Source organism: Elephantulus edwardii, unplaced genomic scaffold, assembly GCF_000299155.1.
Source record: "Elephantulus edwardii isolate Elephantulus edwardi_28Jun2011 unplaced genomic scaffold, EleEdw1.0 scaffold00219, whole genome shotgun sequence".
Lineage (NCBI taxonomy): Eukaryota > Metazoa > Chordata > Mammalia > Macroscelidea > Macroscelididae > Elephantulus > Elephantulus edwardii.
In genome coordinates, this window is record NW_006399969.1 from 1,630,970 (window position 1) to 1,643,628 (window position 12,659).

Here is a 12,659-nt window from a genome sequence, read left to right on the forward strand (position 1 = left end):
GGGTGGTAAGAGCCAATGAAAACGCATGATTATCAAGGAATTTGGAATGAAGGAGCTCATGGAGTTTGAACTATGCTCTGGTTCTTAAATTCGGTAGGGCCCAAGAGCCCTTGGGCCTGTTTTTAATTGCTTTTGGTCAACCATTCTTCTATATAGCCCTGGTCATATAGCCCTGGTCTGTCCACTTGCTGTACAGAGGTAACTCGTGGTTGCTGTGAAACTGAACACTGTGACACTGATGTGTCAAATGTGATATTGGTTACCCATGGTGGGCAGTGTTTGGTGGAGCTCCTCGATTAAAACAAACTTGGAAGCAGGAGTGGCATCCACTTCCGAAATAGCTTGCCGTTGGAAACCCTATGAACCTGGAGAAAGGATGAAAGTTATATGAGTGTTCAGGTCTTTTGTTAATAGGGTCACTATGAGTTGCCTATGACTCAACGGCACTTAACAGCAACAACAACCCAGTGAGTACAGATGGCAATTGTCTCAGTAATTCCATTCACGATTAGAAAATATTATATGCTTGGAGGTGGGAGAAAAACTGTAATGGTCATTTTAAAGTTCTGGTGGCACAGTGTATTAGGCACTGAGCCACAAAATGAAATGTCAGTAATTTAAGCCCACCAGTCGAGAGATACAGTAAATCTGCTTTCTTAAAAACTGGCAGTCTTGGAAACTTGATGGAGCATTTTTCTTAGTTCAATATGGAGTTCCACTGCTGATCCAAATGTTGAACCTATCTTGATATTCAAATCCACTGGGTCCTCGGGGGGGGGGCGGGGAATGGGAATCTCCAACTGCCTCTGAAAACCCCCTGAATGGTCAGCTGTAAGTCAGTTTCAACTCTATGGCAATGAGTTTTAAGTTTGTGTTTTTGATACATTTAGATGAGTTAGAATTGACTTGATGGTAGTAAGTTTGGTTGATTTGAGAATGTTCATATTATCTAGAAAAATTTGATTTATTTTAAATAAAAAAATCACAAAATGTTTTTAAAAGGTAATTTTTTGCCTTAAATCTTTCAATCAAACACAAACAAATGTCAACAACATGTTGTTTAATGAGTTTTGTGCCATGAAAACCTATTAACATAAATATATTTTTGGAAATGTTGTTACTAAGTGCTTCTGAGTTCATTCTGACTCATAAGGATTCTTCTACACACCCATCCTTCATCATCTTCACAATCTCAGTTGTGTTCATATGTTGCAACTACTGTATCAAACTAGCTCATTGAGGGTCTTTTACCTAAAGTATATGAAACAAAGTCTTACCATCTCCACTTCTGAAAAATACTCTTATTGTGTGTCTTCCAAGTCAGACACTCATGCACAAAGTCTCCTTCAGCGTTCCTGGCTGTTAGAAGGAATCCACCAATGACTGCTGGAGAAAGATGAGCAATCTCCTCTCTGGTCATTTACAGTCTCTGAAAATCTACTGGAGGGTGGGTTTTCTTTCAGCTTTGAGTCAATTCCGGCTCCTCAGCAATATGGGAGAGAGAGAATTTTTCTTCAGTCTTCCTTATTCATTGTTAAACTTCCACACGCATGTTACTGTTTGGTGTCCCTGACGCATAGAGACCCTACAAACAACAGATCATCTTGCTCTATCTTCAGCCATCCACACAATCTTCACTGTTTTTAAGTTCATCATTCAGCCATTCCATTAAGGTAATTCAAAACACCACGGATTTGGATCCGTCACTACTAGTCTTTAAAGTGATATCCTTACTCTTTAGTACTTTAAATAGGCTTTTGACGCATTACAATACTTTCTTTGATTTCTTAACTGCTACTTCTGTAGAGGTCTTCTGGAAGACCAAAGACTCCCAGAAAAAGTATCTTGGAAAAGATGCAGCCAGAGTGCTCCTTTGGATGCAAGGATGGCAAAGCTTCATCTCTCTCTCTCACACTTGGGACATGTTGCTAGGAGATGCTCTTCTTTGGAAAGATTATCATGCTTGGAAATGTGGAGGCTCAGCAAAAGAAAGGAAGACTCCCATTGAGATGGACTGACATGGTGACTGTAGCAATGGACTGAAGCACATCAGAAATGGTGAGGCTGGCACATGATAGGACAGAATTCAGATCTGTTGTTCAGAGGGTTGCTATGAGTCATACTTGATGGCACCTAACAACAACAACAACAACACAAAGTCTATGGATGTTGATTCTGTTGTTATGTTCTGTTGACTCTCTTGAGACTCATAGCAACCCTATGAACAACATCTCTGAATCCTGCCCTATACTGAACCAACCTTATTGTCTCTGACACATCCACCCTCATTACCCCAGTCACTGAAGCAATCCATCTCATCAAGGGTCTTCCTCTCCTATGCTGTCCCTCCACCCTCCGAAGCATGACGTTCTTCTCCAAGGATTGGTTCCTCCTTGCAACATGTCCAAAATATGTCACATAAAGCTTCAGAATCCTTGCCTCCAAGGAACAGTGTTGTTTAACTCTCTCTAGGATGAACCTGTTTGTTCTCCTAGCAGTCCATGGTATATTCAACACTCTTCTCCAGTCCCACAGCTCAAAGGCATCAATTTTCCTTCTATCATCCCTGGTCACTGTCCAGCTTTCTGATACATAGCAAGTAATTGTGAAGACAATGTCCTGGATCAGGCACATCTTAGTCTCCAGATCAACACTGTTGCTCTTCAGTACTCCGGAGAGGTCTCTAACAGCGGACTTTCCCAATGCAATTCATCTCTTGATTTCCTGGCTGCTGGTACCAAGAGTGTTGATTGTGGAGCCAAACAAATTGAAGCTGTTAGCAATCTCAGTCTCTTCACCATCTATCATGATGTGTGAATCAGCCTAGTGGTGAGAATCTATTTTTTGTTATGTTCAGCTTCAATCCATATTGAAGGTTGCCATCCTTGACATTCTGCTGCAAGTGCTTCAGATGCTCCTCAGTTTCAGCAAGCAGGGTTGTGTCATCTGCATAATGCAGATTATTGATGAGTCTATTTCCAGTCCTGACGCCACACACCTCCTCATAGAGTCCAGTCTACTAGATGATGTGTTCTGCATATAGATTGAAAAAGGAGGTAGACACATCCTTTCGGTACACCCTTCCTTCTTCTGAACCATGCAGTGTTTCCTTGCTCTGTTCTGATGACTGCCTCCTGGTCCAGGTATATAGGTTTCACATAAGCACAATCAAGTGTTCTGAAATTCCCATTCTTCTCAGTCAGCCATAGTTTATTGTGATCCACACAGTCAAATGCCTTTGCATAGTCAATGAAACACAAATAGACATTCCTCTGGTACTCTCTGCTTTTAGCCAAGATCCACCCAACGTTAACTATAATATCCCTAGTACCACAGCCTCTTCTAAATCCAGCCTGCACATCCAGCAGTTCTCTGCTGATGTGCTGTTCCAGTCATTTTTTTATAATCTTCAGCAGAATTTTGCTTGCATGTGATATTAATGATATTGTTTTATATTCATTGATATCAATAATATTACTAAATTAATAAATATGAATATGTTATATTAATTATATTGTTCAATATTCATACTCTGTTGGGTCACCTTTATTTGTTCGCCAGCTTGTCGTCCTCCAGATTTCTTGGCACAACTTGGTGAACACATCGAGGGCAGCATCTGTTTGTTGAAATGTGTCAATTGGTATGCCATTAATTCATGGAGCCTTTTTTTTTGTTTCTTTCAGAGCAGCTTCAACGTCTTTCTTCATCACCACAGGTTCTTGCTCATACATTGTTTCATGATATTCTGTGTTAGGCAATTACTTTTGGTATGGTGACTCTATATACTCCTTCCATCTTCTTTTAATGCTTCCTGGATCATTTACTCTTCTGCCCGAAACATCCTTAAGTATTACAGCTTGAGGCTTGAATTTGTTTTCAATTCCTTCAATTTAAGAAATGCTGGGCGAGTTTGGCCCCTTTGATTTTCTGACTCCAACTTTTTGCACATTTCATTGTAATACTTTACTTTGTCTTCCCACACTGTCCTTTGGAATCTTCTGTTCAACTCAGCAATATCTTTATGTCTTCCCTTTGCGTTGGGTTCTCGGTGCCCTAGAGCAATATTCAGAGTTTCTTCTGACATCCATCCTGGTCCTCCTCCTCTGCCTTTGCAGTAACTTTTTACCCTCTTCCTGGATTATATTCTTGATATCCTCCCACAGCTCATCTGGTCTTTGCTCACTAGTGTTCAAGACTTCAAACCTGTTCCAGAGATGGTTTTGAAATTCAAGTGGGATAGACGTGAGGTTGAATTTTGGTTCTTGTGTATTTATTTAACCTTCTTTAGCTTCAGCTTAAACTTGCCTATGAGTAATAAGTAGTCTGTTCCACAATCAGCACCTGACCTAGTTTTCACAGCTGACATTGAGCTTCTTCAGTGATTCTTTCCACAGATGTAATCGATCTGTTTCCTATGCATACCATCAGGTGAAATACATGTGGACAATCTGCATTAATATTTCTTGTAAAAAGTATTTGCAGCTGCTCCTATAGGAGCTCTTGACTCAGAGATGGGGTCTTGGGCCTCCACGTTACTGTGGCCAAAGAGCTTGAGGAGATCAAAAGGATTCTGGCTTTCCCCCCAGTCAGATCATCCACCTCTACATCTGATTCACCAGGCTAGAAAGGAGAGAACAGGGCTCTCAGTCAGGAAGATTTCCAGAAATTGCCATCAAGCCATGGGGAGACTGAGTCAATGCCTTCTTTACAGAGGGTAAGGACCAAGTAAACTTGCATGGACTCATGAGAATTTTAACTCATTTCCAACCTATTGAAGATAATGAAAAGAGCAAAGATATGAATGGACCAGAACTACTCAACAGCTAAATGAACTAACTGCATTTTGTTTTTCGACTTTGTTGATAAAGATGACAAGATATCCTGTGAAGAGCTGTTATAGGTGCTAGACATGACGGTTGGAATAAACATTTCAGATGTGCAGCTGGGCAGCATTACAGACAGGATCGTCCAGGGGTCAGATCAAGATGCAGATAGCGCCATGTCTTTCTCAGAATTTGTTAAGGTTTTGGAAAAGGTGGACACAGAACAGAAAATTAGCACCCTATTTCTTTAGTAAAAAACTGAAACTAAATTATCCCTTGTTTTCTAGTATTTAAGAACTGGAACTTTAGACTCCTCCTGTCCATCAGCCCCACCTTGGCCCCATCAGTCCCATTCTCCCAAAGTACTACGATTGCATGGTCCCCAACTATGTTCTGTCAACACAAACTACTTTTTTTTTTATAAACAAAGCATTGTTGTTGTTCTGTGCCATTGAGTAGCCTGCGACTCATAGTGACCTTATGGACAACAGTCCTAAACTCTTTTCTATCCTGTGCCAATCATTTGCTTATTGCTTAGGAATAAAATAATGAACTCCTGTTCTATGCCTCAAAGTAGTGATTCAATTGTGCTCAGCACCTTTTTGGGACCTGTATCCTGAAATACTAAATAGAACAGCCATGGATTGCTGATAGTGCTAAAACTCACCTGTTTAAGAGCAAGAATACAGATGAGAATTTTATTGCTGTTCTAGTACCACAGAAGGAAAAGTGAATCTGACCATGAACACCCATGTCACAGGAGTTCAGTTAGAGGGTGGTTTCCACAGGGCTGTATTTCAGTGTCACATGGCATCAGCTTAGTGGCCTAGACACCCCTCAGGAAATCTTATGTGTTCCTATACAGCCTGTATTGGAACACATTAGACCTTGACCTTGAGAAAGCATCTGTGAAAAAGAGGAGACAGTGCTGATAATTATTGCAATTGCCCTTTCCACTACTTATACCTGGATTTAAGCTTTGGTCTTTTGAAAATGGCTGTATTAATCTAGGACATTCAGTAGATTCAGCTGTAGATTTAACACAGAAGCCTAATATGGCACAAACTATCTGGCTGCTCAACCAAATGATGTCTTTCTCTTCATAGGCTAGACCTCAGTCCTTGACCTGCCTTGTACTCAGGTGGCTAGTGGCACTTGTTGTTGTTATCTGCCATCGAGTCGCTTGCGACTCATAGCGACCCTATGTACAACAGCCCTAAACTCTGCTCTGTCCTGTGCCAATCGCACTGTCTCTGACACTCCCATCCCGATTACCCCAGTCACTGAATCAATCCACCTCATAGAGGGCCTTCCCCTCCTGCGCTGTCCCTCCACCCTCCCAAGCATGATGTCCTTCTCCAAGGACCAGTCTCTCCTCACAACATGTCCAAAGTATGTTAGATGGAGCCTCAGAATCCTTGCCTCCAAGGAGCCACCCGGTTTAACCCTTTCCAGGACAAATCTGTTTGTTTTCCCAGCAGTCCATGGTATTCTCAATACTCTTCTCCAGCACCACAGCTCAAAGGCATCAATTCTCCTTCTATCCTCCTTGGTCATTGTCCAACCCTCTGATGCACAACAAGTGATTACGAAGACCATGGCCTGTATCAGACACACCTTAGTCTCCAGAGAGACACCATTGCTCTTCAGTACTTTGGAGAGGTCCCTAACAGCAGACTTTGCCATGGCAATGTGCCTTTTAATTTCCTGGCTGCTGGTGCCAAGAGTGTTGACTGTGGAGCCAAGCAAACTAAAGCTGTGTACAATCTCAATCTCTTCACCATCCACCCTGATGCTGCCAGTTGGCCCAGTGGTGAGAATCTTTGTCTTCTTGACATTGAGCCTCAATCCATATTGTGGGCTGTGGCACTTACACCTGGGAAATGTGAGTGGAAGTGTTGTGCTCCTAACTTTCTGTGGGCTATGCCCATGCATACCCTTGGTCAGTTAGATGCTGTTATGATGTGTAGAAAGTGTCAGAATTTGGGAGCACTGGTGGCTTAGTGGCAAGAATCCACCAGATGCTCCACTGGAGAAGGTGGGGCAATCTTCTCATGTTCTAGTCAGATCCTATTTGATAAAGAAAAGAGAAGAGAAGAGAGAAGAGAAGAGAAGAGAAGAGAAGAGAAGAGAAGAGAAGAGAAGAGAAGAGAAGAGAAGAGAAGAGAAGAGAAGAGGAAGAAAAGAAAAGAAAAGGAAAGGAAAAAAAAGAAAAGAAAAAAGAAAAGAAAAGAAAGGTCAAGTCAGAATTCTACCATGAAAGAAATCTGAGCCCTGAACTAATTTTATGAGACCTCCCTACAAGTTAAACTTTGTATAAATGAGAAGTACACTTCTATTGTTTCATGCCAGTTATACTGTGTTAGTTAGCAACAAGAACTATCTTAAATATATTCACATTATGGCTATGGAGTTTTAGTGTTATTACCACAGTGTTTTGACGCTAGTTAATCTTTGATTCTCACACTAACTCATTGAAATAGTTGGAACTGGCATTTTACAAAGGAAGATGACTTAGAAAATTTACACTTGTCTGAGATGAGATAGTTTGTAAGTTTGCAGAGAGGATTTGATCTTAAATGTCTTCAAGGCTCCAAAGCACAGTTGTGTTCTTGGAATGAATCACTCTGTACCTTAAAAGGAAAGTCCTGTGTAAACTGCACTCTGTGAGCAGGCTTATTCCTTTATTAATTTGCTTATCATTCATACATCAATATGTTAAACCAGTATTAATTCTGCACCTACTTTATGTATCTCTTATTCTAGACATTGGAGATAAAACATCCTTTCTATTCAGACAGTGAAGTAATTTCATTTTTGTTACCTCATGAGGCTCCATCTAGCATACTTTGGGCATGTTGCAAGGAGGAACCAGTCCTTGGCGAGGGACATCACGTTTGGGAGGGTGGAGGGACAGTGCAGGATAGAAAGATCATGGATGAGGTGGATTGACTCAGTGACTGGGGTAATGAGGGTGGGTGGGTTGGAGACGATAAGGTTGGCTTCGGATAGAGCAGACTTCAGAGCTGTTGTACATAGGGTTGCTATGAGTCGCAAGCAACTTGATGGCACTTAACAACAACAACAACAACATGACTTGTAGGAGCTCTAATGCTGGAATATTAAAGTACTAAATTACTAACTGAAATGTTAGTGGTTTGAAACCAGTATTGGGTCCTTTGGCTCACATACTTTGGGCATATTGTTAGGAGAGGCTATTCTTTAGAGAGGGACATTATGCTTAAGAGGGTGGAGGGTCAGCAAAAGAGAGGGAGATCCCCAACAAGAATTGACACAGTGATTACAGCAGTGAGCTTAAGTGTATCAGAGATGACAAGAATGGCACAGAGCAAGACAAGGTTCAGATCTGTGGTTCATATTGTTGTTATGAGTTGTACTTGACTTGAGGGCACCTGATGACATCTGATCAGATGTGGCGGTCAGCTCCCATGAAGAATTACAGCCTTGCAGATGCATTCAGGCAGTTCTACTCTGTTCTAGAGAGCCACCCGTGTCAGAATTTGACTCTCAGTCAATGGATTTTGAATGACCTGTGATTCTAAATGTACCTCTTAGCTTAAATCACTAGCAGAATATTGTGGAAATAATAACAACTATCTCTTGGCATCAAATGTCTTCACTGGGAGGGCTGGTGGGAGAGACTATAATGAGCTGCACAGCTAACCCATAGGCTAACTGTTTATAGTAGCTTGAATCCAGTAGCAGCTCCAAGGGATGTGATTTATAGCTTAAAAGACGAGATGGAGGGTCCACTATGAGTTAGAACTGAGTCAAGTGCAGTGAGCTAAATGAAGCCCAAATGATCAACAAGAATTTATAATTTACTGCTACTGAGAAGAATTAGCTCAGTTATGCCTAGTGTCATGAAGAATGAGGACTTTCTGAAATTGAGGATGGTCACTGCTGCTTCCATGGTACTGAAAAGAGATGAGAACAAGAGTACAGGGTAGCTACCACACACTTTGAACAGATTGTGGTTGGCAGATTCTATCAAATTCACAATGGCATGCCCTCACAGAAAGAACTGTCATATTTATTTATGCAATAATAATATGAGCTGATGGGTAGTACAGAAATTTATGATAAATATTGTAGTAGAAGAGCAAGATAGAGCAAAAATAAAAGTTCACAGTTTCAAATACATGAGGATTGCAACTCTCTCACCCTTTCTGCCATTGACCTGAGAAAATGCTTAAGATGAAGAGTAGAGGGATGTGGAGTAGGAGGTTCTGAAGTTCCATGACCATACTCACCTTATAGAAGATGAAATCATGGATCCTGCCAATTATGAGGAGTTGTTTCAGAAAAGAAATCAAGTTGATAGGAAAGCTGGTAATCCCAGTGGAGGGGTTGTAACCATTCAAACAAATAAGAGCAAGATGTCTCTAACTTTCAAACTGCTTTCCCCCGCCCCCCCCAAAATCCCCAAACCATACACAACAAAACATTTAAAGAATGATCTATATGATTGGTAACAGCAAAGGGAGTTATGGATTATACTACTTTCAGCTTGACCAGGACAAAAATGGAATGAGCATTAAAGTGTATCTGGAATATTTTGTATAAATCCTTGACTAAAACATAGGAAGAATAAAAACAAAAATACCCTTGTATAAAATCTGTTGTAGCTTTAAAACACGTAGTGCTAGGAGTCAATCCATTGACGAGTTACTACAGTCTAATGAGATCAGGAGATATGCTTTGAGGTAGTGTTGAGTCATACATCTTTTGATGTTAAAGTTGGGAGGAATTGAAAATCTCTATTGAAAAGAGATATGCTGTAATTCAGAACAGCAAAACAACTTCTCAGAGTTCAATCTTTAAAAGTGTGTTGGACACAAAAGAAACTATTTTTTTTAAATTGATTAAGTTATTTTAGGATCCAAATCAATCCAGTTTTTGTATTTAATCACAAGCAATCTGTAACTTGTATGATAATTAGGGGACTAACATATGTACATTTTACACATAGGAAACTCCGCAGAATTAGGACATGACTGTTTATTAGTCAGTTCCTGTCTTAAAGAGAAACAAGGGGAAAGGAAGGGCAGCAACCAAAGACTTCATTCTCAGATTTGTTTCTTAAAATTGCGCATTTAGTTCTAGAATGGTCAGAAAAAAGAAAAGTTTCCCTTACAGATAGAGAAAATAGACTTTTTAAGGAAAATGTTTCATTTTTGAAGTGAGGTGTTGCCCTCTTGCCGACAATCCAAATCAGATGTCCATTTAATAACTCAAGAAATGCAGGCATATATGTATAAAGACAGCTCACAGCACAAACTATAGAAATGGTCATCATCATCATCGAGCTATCATGGAAGTATAGCAGAAAGAGGTGTTTTAACCCTGATTGTGAGCTGGAGGACACAAAATAGCAGAGAAGGAAGTTCCTATTAAAGGAAGTCGCATCTTCTACAGAAATCCCAAAGTATTAGACAGTAACTTTGCCCTGGGGAAGAAATATTATGGACTATCAAAACTAGAGAGACATGGCTAAATTATATGTGTGTGTGTGTGTGTAAAAAGAAATTAACAATTGATACTGGAATGTGAGAAGCATGAATGTAGGAAAACTAGACATTAAAGAAAGGAATGGAAAGCATAAATATTGACATATTAGGTATTAGTGAAATGAAATGGTTTGTCATGGGACATTTTTAATCCCATGATCCTAGGATCTACTATGCTGGAGATGAAAAGATGAGAAAAAATGGGGTCTCTTTCATAGTTAAAAAGGTCATTTCTAGATGCATCTTGAAATACAATATTGTGAATGACAGGATAATATTCATAAGCATACAATGAAGACCAGTTTATATAACTATTATTCAAATTTATGTGCCAAAAACCAGAGAGAGCCAAACAGGAGGAAATAGATGATTTCTATCAACTGTTGCATTCAGAAATCGATCGAACATGTAACCAAGATGCATTAATAATAATGGGAGACTGGAATGAAAAAGGTGGGAACCAGGAAGAAGGATCAGTAGTTGGAAAATATGGACTTGATGACAGAAATGAGGCTGGGGATAGAATGATAGAATTCTATACAATCAATGATTTATTCATGGCATATACCTTTTATAAGAAACATAAACACAGGCTATACACACGGATTTCACCTGATGGGATGAACAGGAATCAGATAATTTACATCCGTGGAAGGAATCATTGGAGAAGTTCGATATCAACAATGAAAACTAGGGCAGGCACTCATTGTGGAACAGACCATCAACTGTTCATATGCAAGTTCAAATTAAAGCTGAAGAAAGTGAAACCATATCCACAGGAGCAAAAATTTGATTTTGAATCTATCCCCTGATGAATTTAAAAACCAACTCAGGAATAAGTTTAAGGCCTTGAACAATAATGAAGGAAGACCAGATGAGCTGTGGGAAGATATCAAGAATATTATTCATGAAGAATGCAAAAAGTCATTACAAAGAAGGAAAAAGAAGAAAATATCAAAATAGGTGTCAGAAGAGATTCTGAATATTGTACTAGAGTGCCAAGAAGTCAAAGCAAAGGGAAGAAATCAAGAAGTTAAGGAGCTGAATAGAAGATTTCAAAGGGCAGCTTGGGAAGACAAGGCAAAAAATTATAATAAGATGTGCAAGGGGCTGGAGTCAGAAAAATCAAAAGGGCCATACTTGCTTAGCATTTCTTAAGCTGCACGAACTAAACAAATTCAAGCCACAAATTGCAATTCTTAAGGATGCTATGGGCAGAATATAGAATGATACAGAGTCATTGTACCAAAAAGAATTGGCTGGCACAGAAGAATTTCAAGAAACGACATACGATCAAGAGGCAATGGTGATGTAGGAGGAAGTTCAGGCTGCTCTGAAGGACTTGGCAAGAAATAAAGCCCCAGGAATTAATGGATAGAATACCAACTGATGTATTTCAACAAACAGATGCTGCCCTGGATGTGCTCACCAATTTGTGCCAAGAAACCTGGAGGACAATTATGTGGCCAGCTGACTGAAAGAGGTCCATATTTATTCCCATTCCAAAAAAAGGTGACCCTGCAGAGTGTAAAAATTATCAAACAATATCATTAATATTACACACTAGCAAAATCCTGCTGAAGATTATCCAGAAACAACTGGAACAGTACATTGACAGAGAACTACCAGAAATACAAGCTGGTTTAGAAGAGGTCATGGCACTAGAGACATTATTGTCAATGTCAGATGGCTCTTGGCAGAAAGCAGAGAGTACCAGAAGAATGTCTATCTGCGTTTCATTGACTATGCAAAGGCATTTATTTGACTGTGTGGTTCACAACAAATTGTAACTAACCTTGAGGAAAATGGGAATTCCAGAACACTTGATTGTGCTTATGTGAAACCTATATTTAGACCAGGAAGCAGTCCTCAGAATAGAGCAAAGGAATACTGCATGGTTCAAAATCAAGAAAGGAGTGTGTCAGGGTTGCATCCTTTTCCCATCCATACCTTTTTAATCTGTATGCAGAACAGATTCTTTGGGAAGTAGGAATGTGCCATGAAGATTAGAGGAAGACTCTTCAATAACCTATGATATGCAGATGATACAACCTTGCTTGCTGAAACTGAAGACCTGAAGGGATTACTGCAGAAGGTCAAGGACTGTAGTCTGCAATATGGATTGAAGCTCAACATCAAGAAGACAAAGATTCTCACTACTGGGCCAATTGGCAGCACCATAATAGATGGTGAAGAGATTGAGGTTGTTAGCAATTACAGCTTGCTCTGCTCCACAGGCAACACTCTTAACACCAGCAGTTGGGAAAATCAGCTGTCAGGGACCTCTCCAGAGTGCTGAAAAGCA

At 40.0% G+C, this 12,659-nt stretch overlaps 1 pseudogene; it reads left to right on the forward strand.

The window, feature by feature from the left end:
• The first annotated feature begins 4,511 nt into the window (after positions 1-4,511).
• LOC102876276 lies at positions 4,512-5,074 on the forward strand (annotated as a pseudogene).
• The last annotated feature ends 7,585 nt before the right edge of the window (positions 5,075-12,659 follow it).